This window comes from Neovison vison, chromosome 8 (genome assembly GCF_020171115.1).
Source record: "Neovison vison isolate M4711 chromosome 8, ASM_NN_V1, whole genome shotgun sequence".
In the NCBI taxonomy this organism is placed as follows: Eukaryota; Metazoa; Chordata; class Mammalia; order Carnivora; family Mustelidae; genus Neogale; species Neogale vison.
In genome coordinates this window covers 24,413,925-24,423,674 of record NC_058098.1, presented here as the reverse complement: position 1 = coordinate 24,423,674, position 9,750 = coordinate 24,413,925, and the positions used below count along the sequence as shown (strand labels likewise).

The following is a 9,750-nucleotide window of genomic DNA, read 5'->3' as shown; positions in this document are numbered from 1 at the left end:
CAGGGTGGGGCTGCGGACTCCTAGCGCCTGTGTCTTCGTGTATTCCTCCGGAGACAGAGGCGGGGGTGGGGAGGGAGGGCCCAGGACCAGGGCCGGAGCGGCGGGCGGGGCCAAGCTGAGGAAAGCCGTTCGGGGCGCCCCCACCCCCGCGCGCTTCAGTGGTGCCGGCCGAGGGAAGGACTCGCGGCTGCGGGGCTCGCGCCGCTGTCAGTGCGGCGGGGCGCGCGAGCGGCGCGGGCGTAAGGCGGGCGCAACCGGGAGAAGCTGAGGGGGCGGCAGCGGCAGCGGGGGCGACTCCCGCGCGTGTGCTCAGCTCCTCACGCCGCGGCAGGGGCCGCCTTCTTCCTCCTTCTCTCCCTCCCTTCCGCCCCCGAGTGCGGCGGCACCGCCTCCTTCCGCGCCGCGCGGCTTCCTCCAGACCTCTCGGCGCGGGTGAGTGGGGGCCACGGGCGCCTCCTTAGGGGTGCGGGGGACTGTTCCTTGTTCCTTTTCGGCCACCAGCCTCTTCGCGCGGGTTGCTGCCTATTTTTAGAAACTCTTTTTTTCGGCCATTCTGGGCGTCCCAAGAGCGGGAGTAACTCCCGTACCACCCCCCCCGGCACCTCCCCCAGCAAACCCCGTGTCGCTGGCCCGGCCCTTCAGCGCCCCCGGCCGCCTGGCGTTCCTTGGCCGCTTCCTCGTCGCGGGCCGGGCCTGGGCTAGGAGTTGGCGGGGTGGGCCCGCGCCCGCTCGGAAGTTGAAGTCTTTGTGCTCGCGCCCCGCCCCGCCCGGCGAGGGGAGGAGGGAGAGGAGCGGAGGCCGCGCAGGGGAGGCCTGGGCGGGCCGGGCCCGGGCTCTGGTCCCGGCCCGGGTTTCTTCCGGCTCCCCCTCCCGGGCTCGGTCTGCCGGCTCCCCTAGGCGCGCACAGCTGGCCCTGCCTCGCTCCCCACGGGCCTCAGCGCCGCCTTGGCCCCCACCGCTGCCGTTGCTGGGCTCGTTGCACACCTTGGGGCTCGGAGAGGAGCAACAACGCGCCCTCGAGCTGGGGCGGTGTTCCGCACTTCACGCAAGCCCCACCGTGCAGCCGAGCTTCAGTTTGCCCCTCCTTAAAATGGGGAAAAGAAAGTCGCTTCGCAGGATGTTTGTGGATTTAGGGAACTAGTATGTGAGAGAAGCGTTTAATACCAACAGGTAACATTTAATGGACTTGACTAGGAACTTAGTAAACCTTATTTAATTCTCAGGACGGCCTTTGGGGTATTCCCCTTTACAAAAGCAGAAGGCAAGGCACAGAGAGGTAAAATAATTTGCTCCCAATCACAGTTAGTAGCTACAGAAGTGTAAAGCCGTGGTACTAAGAAATACCTGTTATTTATTTCTTAGTGTGAGCTTGTGTAATCCTTTAGTGCAGAGAGGATTTTGACTTACCCTTGGGTCACTCCGTTTTCCCTGACTCCTAGGGTAGTGTCCGTTGTACTACGGATGAAATCCCATTCTGGGGATACGGGAGGTCCGAGGGGAAAGAAATTACTGTGAATTTCTTGCTAGTATTGCCCCGTAGAATTTGATGAATGTAGGCGACTCCAGATCTCAAGCTCAGCTGACTTTCTCTGGGTTTTTGGCTCATGGAAGGCTTAAGTCCTAATAGTGAGGTCTATCCTATATTTTATTTGTGGGATGTTCCTGCCCGCCACCGTCCCCCCCCCCTCCTTCCCAGCAGCCAGACCTTTTGTGTTCTCTATAGTGTTTAGATTTCTAGCTCCTACTTGGGGAAGGAGAAGCAGGAAATGGCTCAAGTCAACTGCTTCAACTAACTCCCTTCTTGAAATAGGGTTTTATTTTTCCTTTTTTCAGATGAGACCAAGAGTGGGTAAAAGTGAACTAAAATTAACTTTGGCAAGTTTATAGTTTTCCAGTGTGTTTGATCTCTATTATGGGGAATGTTTAAAAATACGAGTACCTGGGTGGCATCTTGAAGGAGTCTTCTAATGTTTTGTATTTGTTCTTTGCAGTCTGCAGGTCTGTTGTGCTCTCCTCTTTCCAAAATTCTGCATTTAGGAGTTGTGGTATGTAGTACCTGGAAGGGGTCTTTACCATCTGGTCTTTTTTATCTGCCTTGTTCCTTCTACCCTGTTAACACTGGAAAGGGGAAGTAAGTTGTCTAAATTTACAGACTGCCTTAGTGACAGAATCAGAATTATAATTCCCAGTCTTTTGGTTTGCAGACCAGTAATAGTTTTATTTCTGCCATCCCTTGACACCTTTGGAAGGGGCACTAAATTACTTACTCAGGCCTTAACAGACCAGGAACCCTGAGTAAATTTAGATCTTGAGAAAGTTTGTTAGTTCCAACCTCTCTCCATGCCTCAGGTTTAGCATTAAAAGGAGTTCAGGGTGGCTCAGTGGGGTAGGCCGCTACCTTCGGCTCGGGTCGTGATCTCGGGGTCCTGGGATCGAGTCCCTCATCAGGTTCTCTGCTAAGCGGGGAGCCTGCTTCTCTCTCTCTCTCTCTCTGCCTCCTTGTGATCTCTGCCTGTCAAATAAATAAATAAATAAATCTTAAAAAAAAAAGGAGTTCAGGTTCTGTGCACAGGTGTGCCAGTTCTCATTAGTCATTACTCTTATTATTTGGTACTTTGTTTATGGTGTATAGTACTCTTCTGGAATCATCCGATTTCTAACCCAGTTCTGTGAGAGGTCTTGAGAGTTTGCTTGAAGTCTCCTTTTTACAGCTGTAATTGAGAATTGAGACACAGCAAGATTGGGGCACTTGCCTTGGTAAGGTCACTAAATTAATAAGTGGTGAGGACAGGACACCTTGCATGGGCAGAGGATTTGATGTAGCATCATTAACTGAGCCACTCATTGTGGCTGTTTGTGTGGAGACTGAGAAATGACTGTGAAAGTCTATTGTAGTAGTAGAGGAGGAGAAATAATACCTAACATTTATTAGGTACTTACTGGGTACCAGTTCCTGGACTAAGGATTTTCTGTGGGGTATCTCGTTTATTCCTCAGAGTGGAATGTTTGAATTAGGTATCATTATCCCTGTTTTACAGAGGTAGAAACAGGCTTAGAGAGGTTACATGACTTGCTCAGGATCATGTAATTGATAACCTGAAACAAAATAACTTTGAAGCCAGTGTGGGTTCTGTTCTGTTCTTTTTTCTCTTTCTTTTCTTTTTTTCGTAAAAACATACATGAGGTAAAATTTGCCATTGTAACCACTTTTAAATGGATAGTTGTCTGGCATTAAGTACATTAACACTGGTGTGCACCCATCACCACTACTGTCCTTGTCTAGAACTTTTTTATCTTCCCCAACTGAAAATCTGTACCCATTAAACACCAACTCCCTTATTCCCCTGTTCCCGAAGCTCCTGACAACCACCATTATATTTTGTCTCTGAATTTCATTACTTTAAGAACCCCATATAAGTGGAATCCTACCTTTTTTTTGGTCCTTTAGTGACTGGCAAAGTTGGCACTTTTAATGCCTCCCTTTACCTCAGGGTGCTTTGTAAATGCAAAATGATTAGTCCTTATCTGCAGTAGGGTGTGGCATGCAGCCCCAGAGCTGGAACTGAGCCCTAGTTGTATGTACCTCTGGCTAAGCTCTTTTCCCGCTTTTTTTTGCTGTAGATTGGAGTTCTTTATCACAGAAGCCTTTTCTGGAAATCTCTGCCCCTTTTGTATCTTCCAAAGAGACCTCCTACCCTTGAAATAGAACACAGAGGACTCTCCACCCTGGCCTTGTTTGCACCTGCCTTTCCGACTATCCAGGGTTTGGGCATATCAGGCTGCAGTGATCAAGAATAGCAGTGCTGTGACAGCAGCTCGGATCAAAACTACTCAGAGGACGATTAAATGGATTACCTTTATGAAATGCACTCTCTCTGCTCTCCTCTTTCCATAAAGTCACACAAAAAGGATTAGCTTTGGGTTCCTAGAGGGTGTTTATGAATACTCACTGCTTGCAGGTGGTTAAGATGGAATGTTAAATGCCTTACAAAATTCCCTTAGGTTTGACTGTTTCTCTGTGTTTGGGACATGGTGGAATATGGTGTTTTTGAAAGGTAGTTGGAATTTTGTGCTGATACCAACGGGGTGGGGTGGGAGGTTTTCCAGAGATGGATAATAGGGCAACAAACAGATCTGAGCATGTTGCACTTTGCTTAAAGATCTGATGGCCTAACATTACCTATGTATTAAGTCCAAACCCCTGAGTGCGATAATGAGGTCTGAATGTGTTGAATTGTTTATTGGATAGGATCTTGTAGTTGAAGGGCTTTTAAAGTCCTGTCGACCAGCCAGCCATCTGGCCAACATTTGAATTGGCTACTTGCTGGGATTCGGTTCCATTCGACACTTCATTATTAGAAAGTTTTCCATTTACAGAAGAATTATTAAGCATCTGCCATGCACAGTCCTAAGCTTGGGATCTGAGTCTATACAGCCTTGTGGGGAAGGCAGGCAAGGAAACAGGCAATGTGAGAAGTGTTGTGAATAGGGATAAACACTATTAGACCATAGATGAATGGTAACTAACCCAGCCTTGGAGGCTTCTTCAAGAAAAATAGAGACGTAAGGCAGGAGGAAAAGATACTTGGAGAGTTGAGGAGGAGACAGAGATAAGACTAGTCAGAAGGAATAGCAAGTCTCGAGATGGTGGTGGTAGTAGTTGAGACTTTTTTGGCCATTTCCGATATCAGGTGCTACTCTAAGCATTTAACATGTGTTAATTTTTCCTATTACCACCCGAGTACATACTGTTGTTATTCCTATTCTGTAGGTGAGGAACAGACCCAGAGGGGTTAAATACATCTCTCACGTTGCTCAAGATTCCTGGGTGGAGCATAAAGCAAAAGATGGGTGAATATGACAAGAGAGGAGATGAGACTGGTAAGGTAGGTAGAGCAGAAGTCAAGTCATGAAAGGGCCTTGTTGCCCCAGTTGAGGAATTTTGGACTTCATCGCAGGGTGAGGTGGGCCATGCTCCTGTGGGCATTTTAGAAGAGATCTCTGGCTACCGGTTTGGGGAGTGGTTTGGAGGACTACAGCACCATAGGCAAAAAGACCAGTTAGGAGGAGGCTGTTGTGGTAATACAAGTAGGAGATGATGGTGTTTCAAATGAAGAATGTGTATATGTAGAAGGAATTGAGCACTGAGACCTAACAGTTATTGGTGTGGAGAGTCATCAGGGATGACTTCTTAGATTTCTACCTGGTGCAGTTCTGTAGATGGGGATGCTGTTTATTGAGGTGAAGGCATAAGAGAGGAGGTGTATTTCTCATGCAGGATCGTCTTAAATCTGCTCTCCTTTACCTTCTAGTTGTTGATCTAGTTCTCGATATGGAGGGTTGGGAGTGGGGCATGCGTGAGGGACAGTATTGCGCAACACATTTGGTAACTGTTCCTGGCTAAACTAGATGATGTAAACACTAGTTTAGAAACGGAGGACATACTAGATCCCAGACATTTAGGTCATGCATAACCCTGAATACTGCTTACATTAAGCCAAGGAAGGCTTACGTTTTTCCTAGACAATGCCCTTTGGTACTGAGATTCTTTCCATCTGCTAATATGGCCCTCTCTAAGTCACCTGTGTTTACTACCTGCTAGGCACTGGGAAAACAAGGTAAATAAAATGTAGCTTCAGGAGCTTGTATTAAAAAAGGCAGCAGTTCTCAGTAGCTTAGATAACAGTGGTGGAGGTAGAGGGTAGGGTGGGGCAGATCAGGAAGGGACAGGATGGAGAGGGACCACAGGGGACTTTTGTAGGGACAAGTCAGGAGACCCTGCTTTGTACTCTAGTCTTTTCATCAGGTGGCAAAGGTCCAGGTTTATTCATCTATGATATTCTGTCAGTAATGATAGAAAATAATGATGAGATGACTACAAGGGTCCCTTCTAGCAATAACATTTTATGATTCTAGATGATGGTTTAGATAGTGTATCTCTTGGAGAGACATTTTCTTTCCTCCTTTCTCTCTCTCTCTCTCTCTCTCTCTCTCTTTTTTTTTTTTTTGCCCCAGGCAATGGTATGGGAAAGCGTAGAGATAGGATTTTTCACATGAATGTCTATAGAAACCTAGTTTTTTTTCAGTTTTAGCTTCATGTATAAAATGTGTAACTGGAAGGGGGAGAAGATGACTAGTAATGTTAGCCTGCTGATCTACAACTACCCAATAGTTTCAGACCTGAGGTGTAGTATAGCTTTTATTTTTTTATTTTAAATTTTTGTTTATTTGTTTTAAAGATTTTATTTATTCATTTGACAGAGATCACAAGTAGGCAGAGAGGCAGGCAGAGAGAGAGGAGGAAGCAGGTTCCTGGCCGAGCAGAGAGCCCAATGTGGGGCCCGATCCCAGAACCCTGGGATCATGACCTGAGCCGAAGGCAGAGGCTTTAACCCACTGAGCCACCCAGGCGCCCCAATCTTTTCTGTTTCTAAAACCCACTCTTTTTCCTTCGTTTTAGTGTATTTTACTTCATAATGGTCTTGATGTGAATAAATGGGTTGTACCTCATAGAGGAGGGAGGAAGGGTGGAATAACACTAGATTCCAGTTTATATTCCTAAAAAGGCATTCAGGCTGTCCACTCACTGTCCTTTGCTCTACATGAAGGGGTAAGGGGAGGGAGGTTGTGGTTGAATATACTTAGATTTTTCTGAGGCTCAGACACTTGTATTTGGAGTGCTCCACTGACTAAAGTGCAAGTCTGGCCATTCTCCCCAGCATGCCCAGTGTGGTTCCATTGGGGGAAATAGCAGGCATTTGATGCTTGGTAAAGACATATAAATTGTAATTACCTAATATTCTCTGGGATCTCAGTCTTCCTGTCTAAAACAACAGGGATGGACTGGATAATTTTAAATGATTTTTTTCCCCCTTAATTGTATGAATTTCTAGTTTTACATAAGTGGCTTGAGAATTCATCTCTGGAAGGAGAAGGGGCTTTGCTAGAGCATTGAGAGTATGTCAGAGGGCTAAATTCTGGGTTCACAGATAACTTTCTGTATATAAACAGATGGATATTGCTTTTTAGAGTGGACAGATTGCTGAAAAATTGCTTGTGGAGTGAATTTATCAAATTGTCTGCTGATTTCCATTATAAACTTGGAGCTGTGGTTCCATGGACAAACTTGGAGTATAAGACTAGAAAAAAATTACATTTAAATATGTAGCGAACTGTTTAAAATCACAGAATAAAGAGAAAATTAAACACACACACACACACACACACACACACAGTATCATATGCCCAAACAGTACAAGGACTGGAAAAACACTAGACTAAAAATTTGCATTTCCTTAGAGCTTTAGGTTTATGAGATAGATACCTCTGCTGAGGTTACCTGGCCCTTGAAATGCCATCTGTGGAGAGTGAATAGTTCTGTTTATTTGTCAAGGTAAGAATCATTGCTTTATTCCAAGTAAATTTTCTCTTTAGAAGGCCAGGCTTATAAGCTTAATATTATTGGCCAGGTTTTCTTCATTCTAGAGGCATTTATCTGGTATTTAGCAGTTCTCCTTTTTGTTTTATTAAGGATTTTACTAAGCCTAGTTAAAGGTATTGTTTGCGTGGTGTCTGTTGATCTGTTTTTCTAGTTTCCTTTGTAATTTTTTGTGCCAGTGAAAGCAAGCTCAGCAGTAGATTTAAAAGATCATTTTCATAACTCATTATTTCTCTAGGTCTGGGTTTCCTTTCTCAAAGTATGATCATGTTGCATTGAGACATCAAATGTTGTTCCGTGCTTACACAGACCATTTTAAGGCTTTGGGACTTTGTTCTTCCAGATAGCTATAATCTGGCACTGAGCGACAGTGTTGTCAATATAATAATGATAGCTATGCCTGAATCAGTTTAACATAAGAATATCTTTTCTTCAAACCTTAAAAGACTCACTCTTAAATTGATTTTCACACCAATTAAAATCAGCTCTTCCTAAAATTAGGGGCTTGGTAGAGTTACCATGCCAAATAGGTTACCTCGCTGCTGTAGTGTGATTATGCTTGTGTAGCTGCTTTCCATCTCAAAGTTCAGTTATTCATTTCTAGGAATTTGGAGTACCTGCTGTGTTCTCTCTATGGAGAACATAAACACCTAGCAGGACATAATTCCTGCCCTCAATTACTTTCAATTTTGAGAGGGAGACAGAGAAGTACAATAGATCCTAGCTCTTTCTTACTCCTGAAATTTGGGTTGAGGGTTCAGACTGGAAATAGCAGAATTGATGGATGTATCACTAGGCAAGGAGACCTGTTTGAATATGACTTCCAGTGTTTAGAAAGATTTATTTTTTAGTGGGAGAGAGAAAGAGCTTGCATTCAAGCAGGCGGAGGGACAGAGGGAGAGAAAAAGTCTAGAAGCAGACTCCCCACTGAGCACAGCCCAGCATGGGGCTCAATCCCAGGACTCTGAGATCATGATCTGAGCCAAAATCAAGAGCTGGCTGCTTAAACAACTGAGCCACCCAGATGTGCCCTCCCTACCTTTATTTTGCCTCCCTTTATCCTCTGTTGCTGAGGTGTCCCACATGCAGTGTATAGAGTGAAGAATGTTAGGGTAGGGGACAACACTGTCCTTCAGGTTTGGGTGTCTAGACATCTGCCTAGTGCTTTCCCCTATTCTCCTCACATCAATTCTCTGGATGGCTTCCAGAAAGATTTGATAATTGTCTAGGTTCTTATTTAGGAAGGAAGAAAATTAAGTTTCATATTGAATTATTTTAAGTTTTATTATACTCAGTTTTGAAGTAAAATAGTTTTCTATTTTGCGTGTAAGTAAATTATTTGAGGTGTGGCTTCTGGTATTTGCTCAATTTGTGACTTATGAGTTGTGATTAAATTGTGGTTCTTGAAGCCCACTGCCACTGTCTGTGTCAGCCAACTTTGACATTTTGCAGCACAGAGCCTTTGGGAAATGGAGGGACTGTTGAATTTACCCTGATCTTGAAGGGTAAGATCTTCCTCTTTCCTGGTCCCTATACTCAAAAAAGTTTGTTGGGATGCTGTGTTGTGTTCATAATTTCTCCCAACAATTTAGCATTGCCAATGAGGTCTAGAAGAGGAAATATGTCTATGTCTTTTCTTGAAGTATTGCGGACAATACTGAGATCAGCCATCCAAATGGGAGCACACCTAGTGCCTTCTTGGGGCTGTGAGGGATGACATGTATAGCATATTCTTGCTTTCAGGGAACCTATGGTCTCTTTGGGGAGATAAGATTATCATGAATATGTATCTAACAGTAAGGCAGTTTGGTATAGATAGCTTGGTTTGGAAGACCAAGGTCTACCCTTATTCTTGGTACTAATTTGGCCAGGTAAATGGAAATAAGTCATTTTTCCTCTTGGAACCTCCATTTTGTCATCTATAAAAATGGGGTTAATATTTCATATCTTAACTTCCTCACAATGTTACTGTGAGGAGCAAGTTAGATAATGTTACTAAACGTAAAAAAGAACATTATAAAACAAGATGATGCAATTTATATGTGAATACATGAGTCATTTGTCATAGTTAATGGGTAAATGGCAGAGTTTCCTATAGAAGGGGAGATCTCTTTGGATTGGAGTGATCAGGAAGAGTGGTCTGAATCAACCTCTAGGATTGGAGAAAAGAATGGTGGAAGCATTTAGACAGGGGTAGTGATGAGGCAAAAGGGTAGGGAAAATTTCAGGGGGAGCATTTAGTGTTTTGCAACCTGAAGTCACAGGGTGGGCATATGTTCAGCTTTAGTAGTTACTGCCGAACAGTTTTCAGA

At 44.7% G+C, this 9,750-nt stretch overlaps 1 protein-coding gene across 4 annotated transcripts in view; it reads left to right on the top strand.

Annotated features, from left to right (window-relative positions):
* Positions 1-351: 351 nt before the first annotated feature.
* The window catches only part of RALY (RALY heterogeneous nuclear ribonucleoprotein), an 81,453-nt gene continuing 72,054 nt past the window's right edge, over positions 352-9,750 (top strand). Inside the window, exon 1 of one of the 4 annotated variants that reach the window (XM_044263213.1) lies at positions 352-432. The gene's annotated coding sequence lies outside the window, so the exon portion shown is untranslated. Of the gene's footprint in view, positions 433-2,021; positions 2,046-4,779; positions 4,887-9,750 lie in introns of those variants that run through there. The other 3 variants (XM_044263212.1, XM_044263217.1, XM_044263214.1) reach the window with 3 other exon arrangements.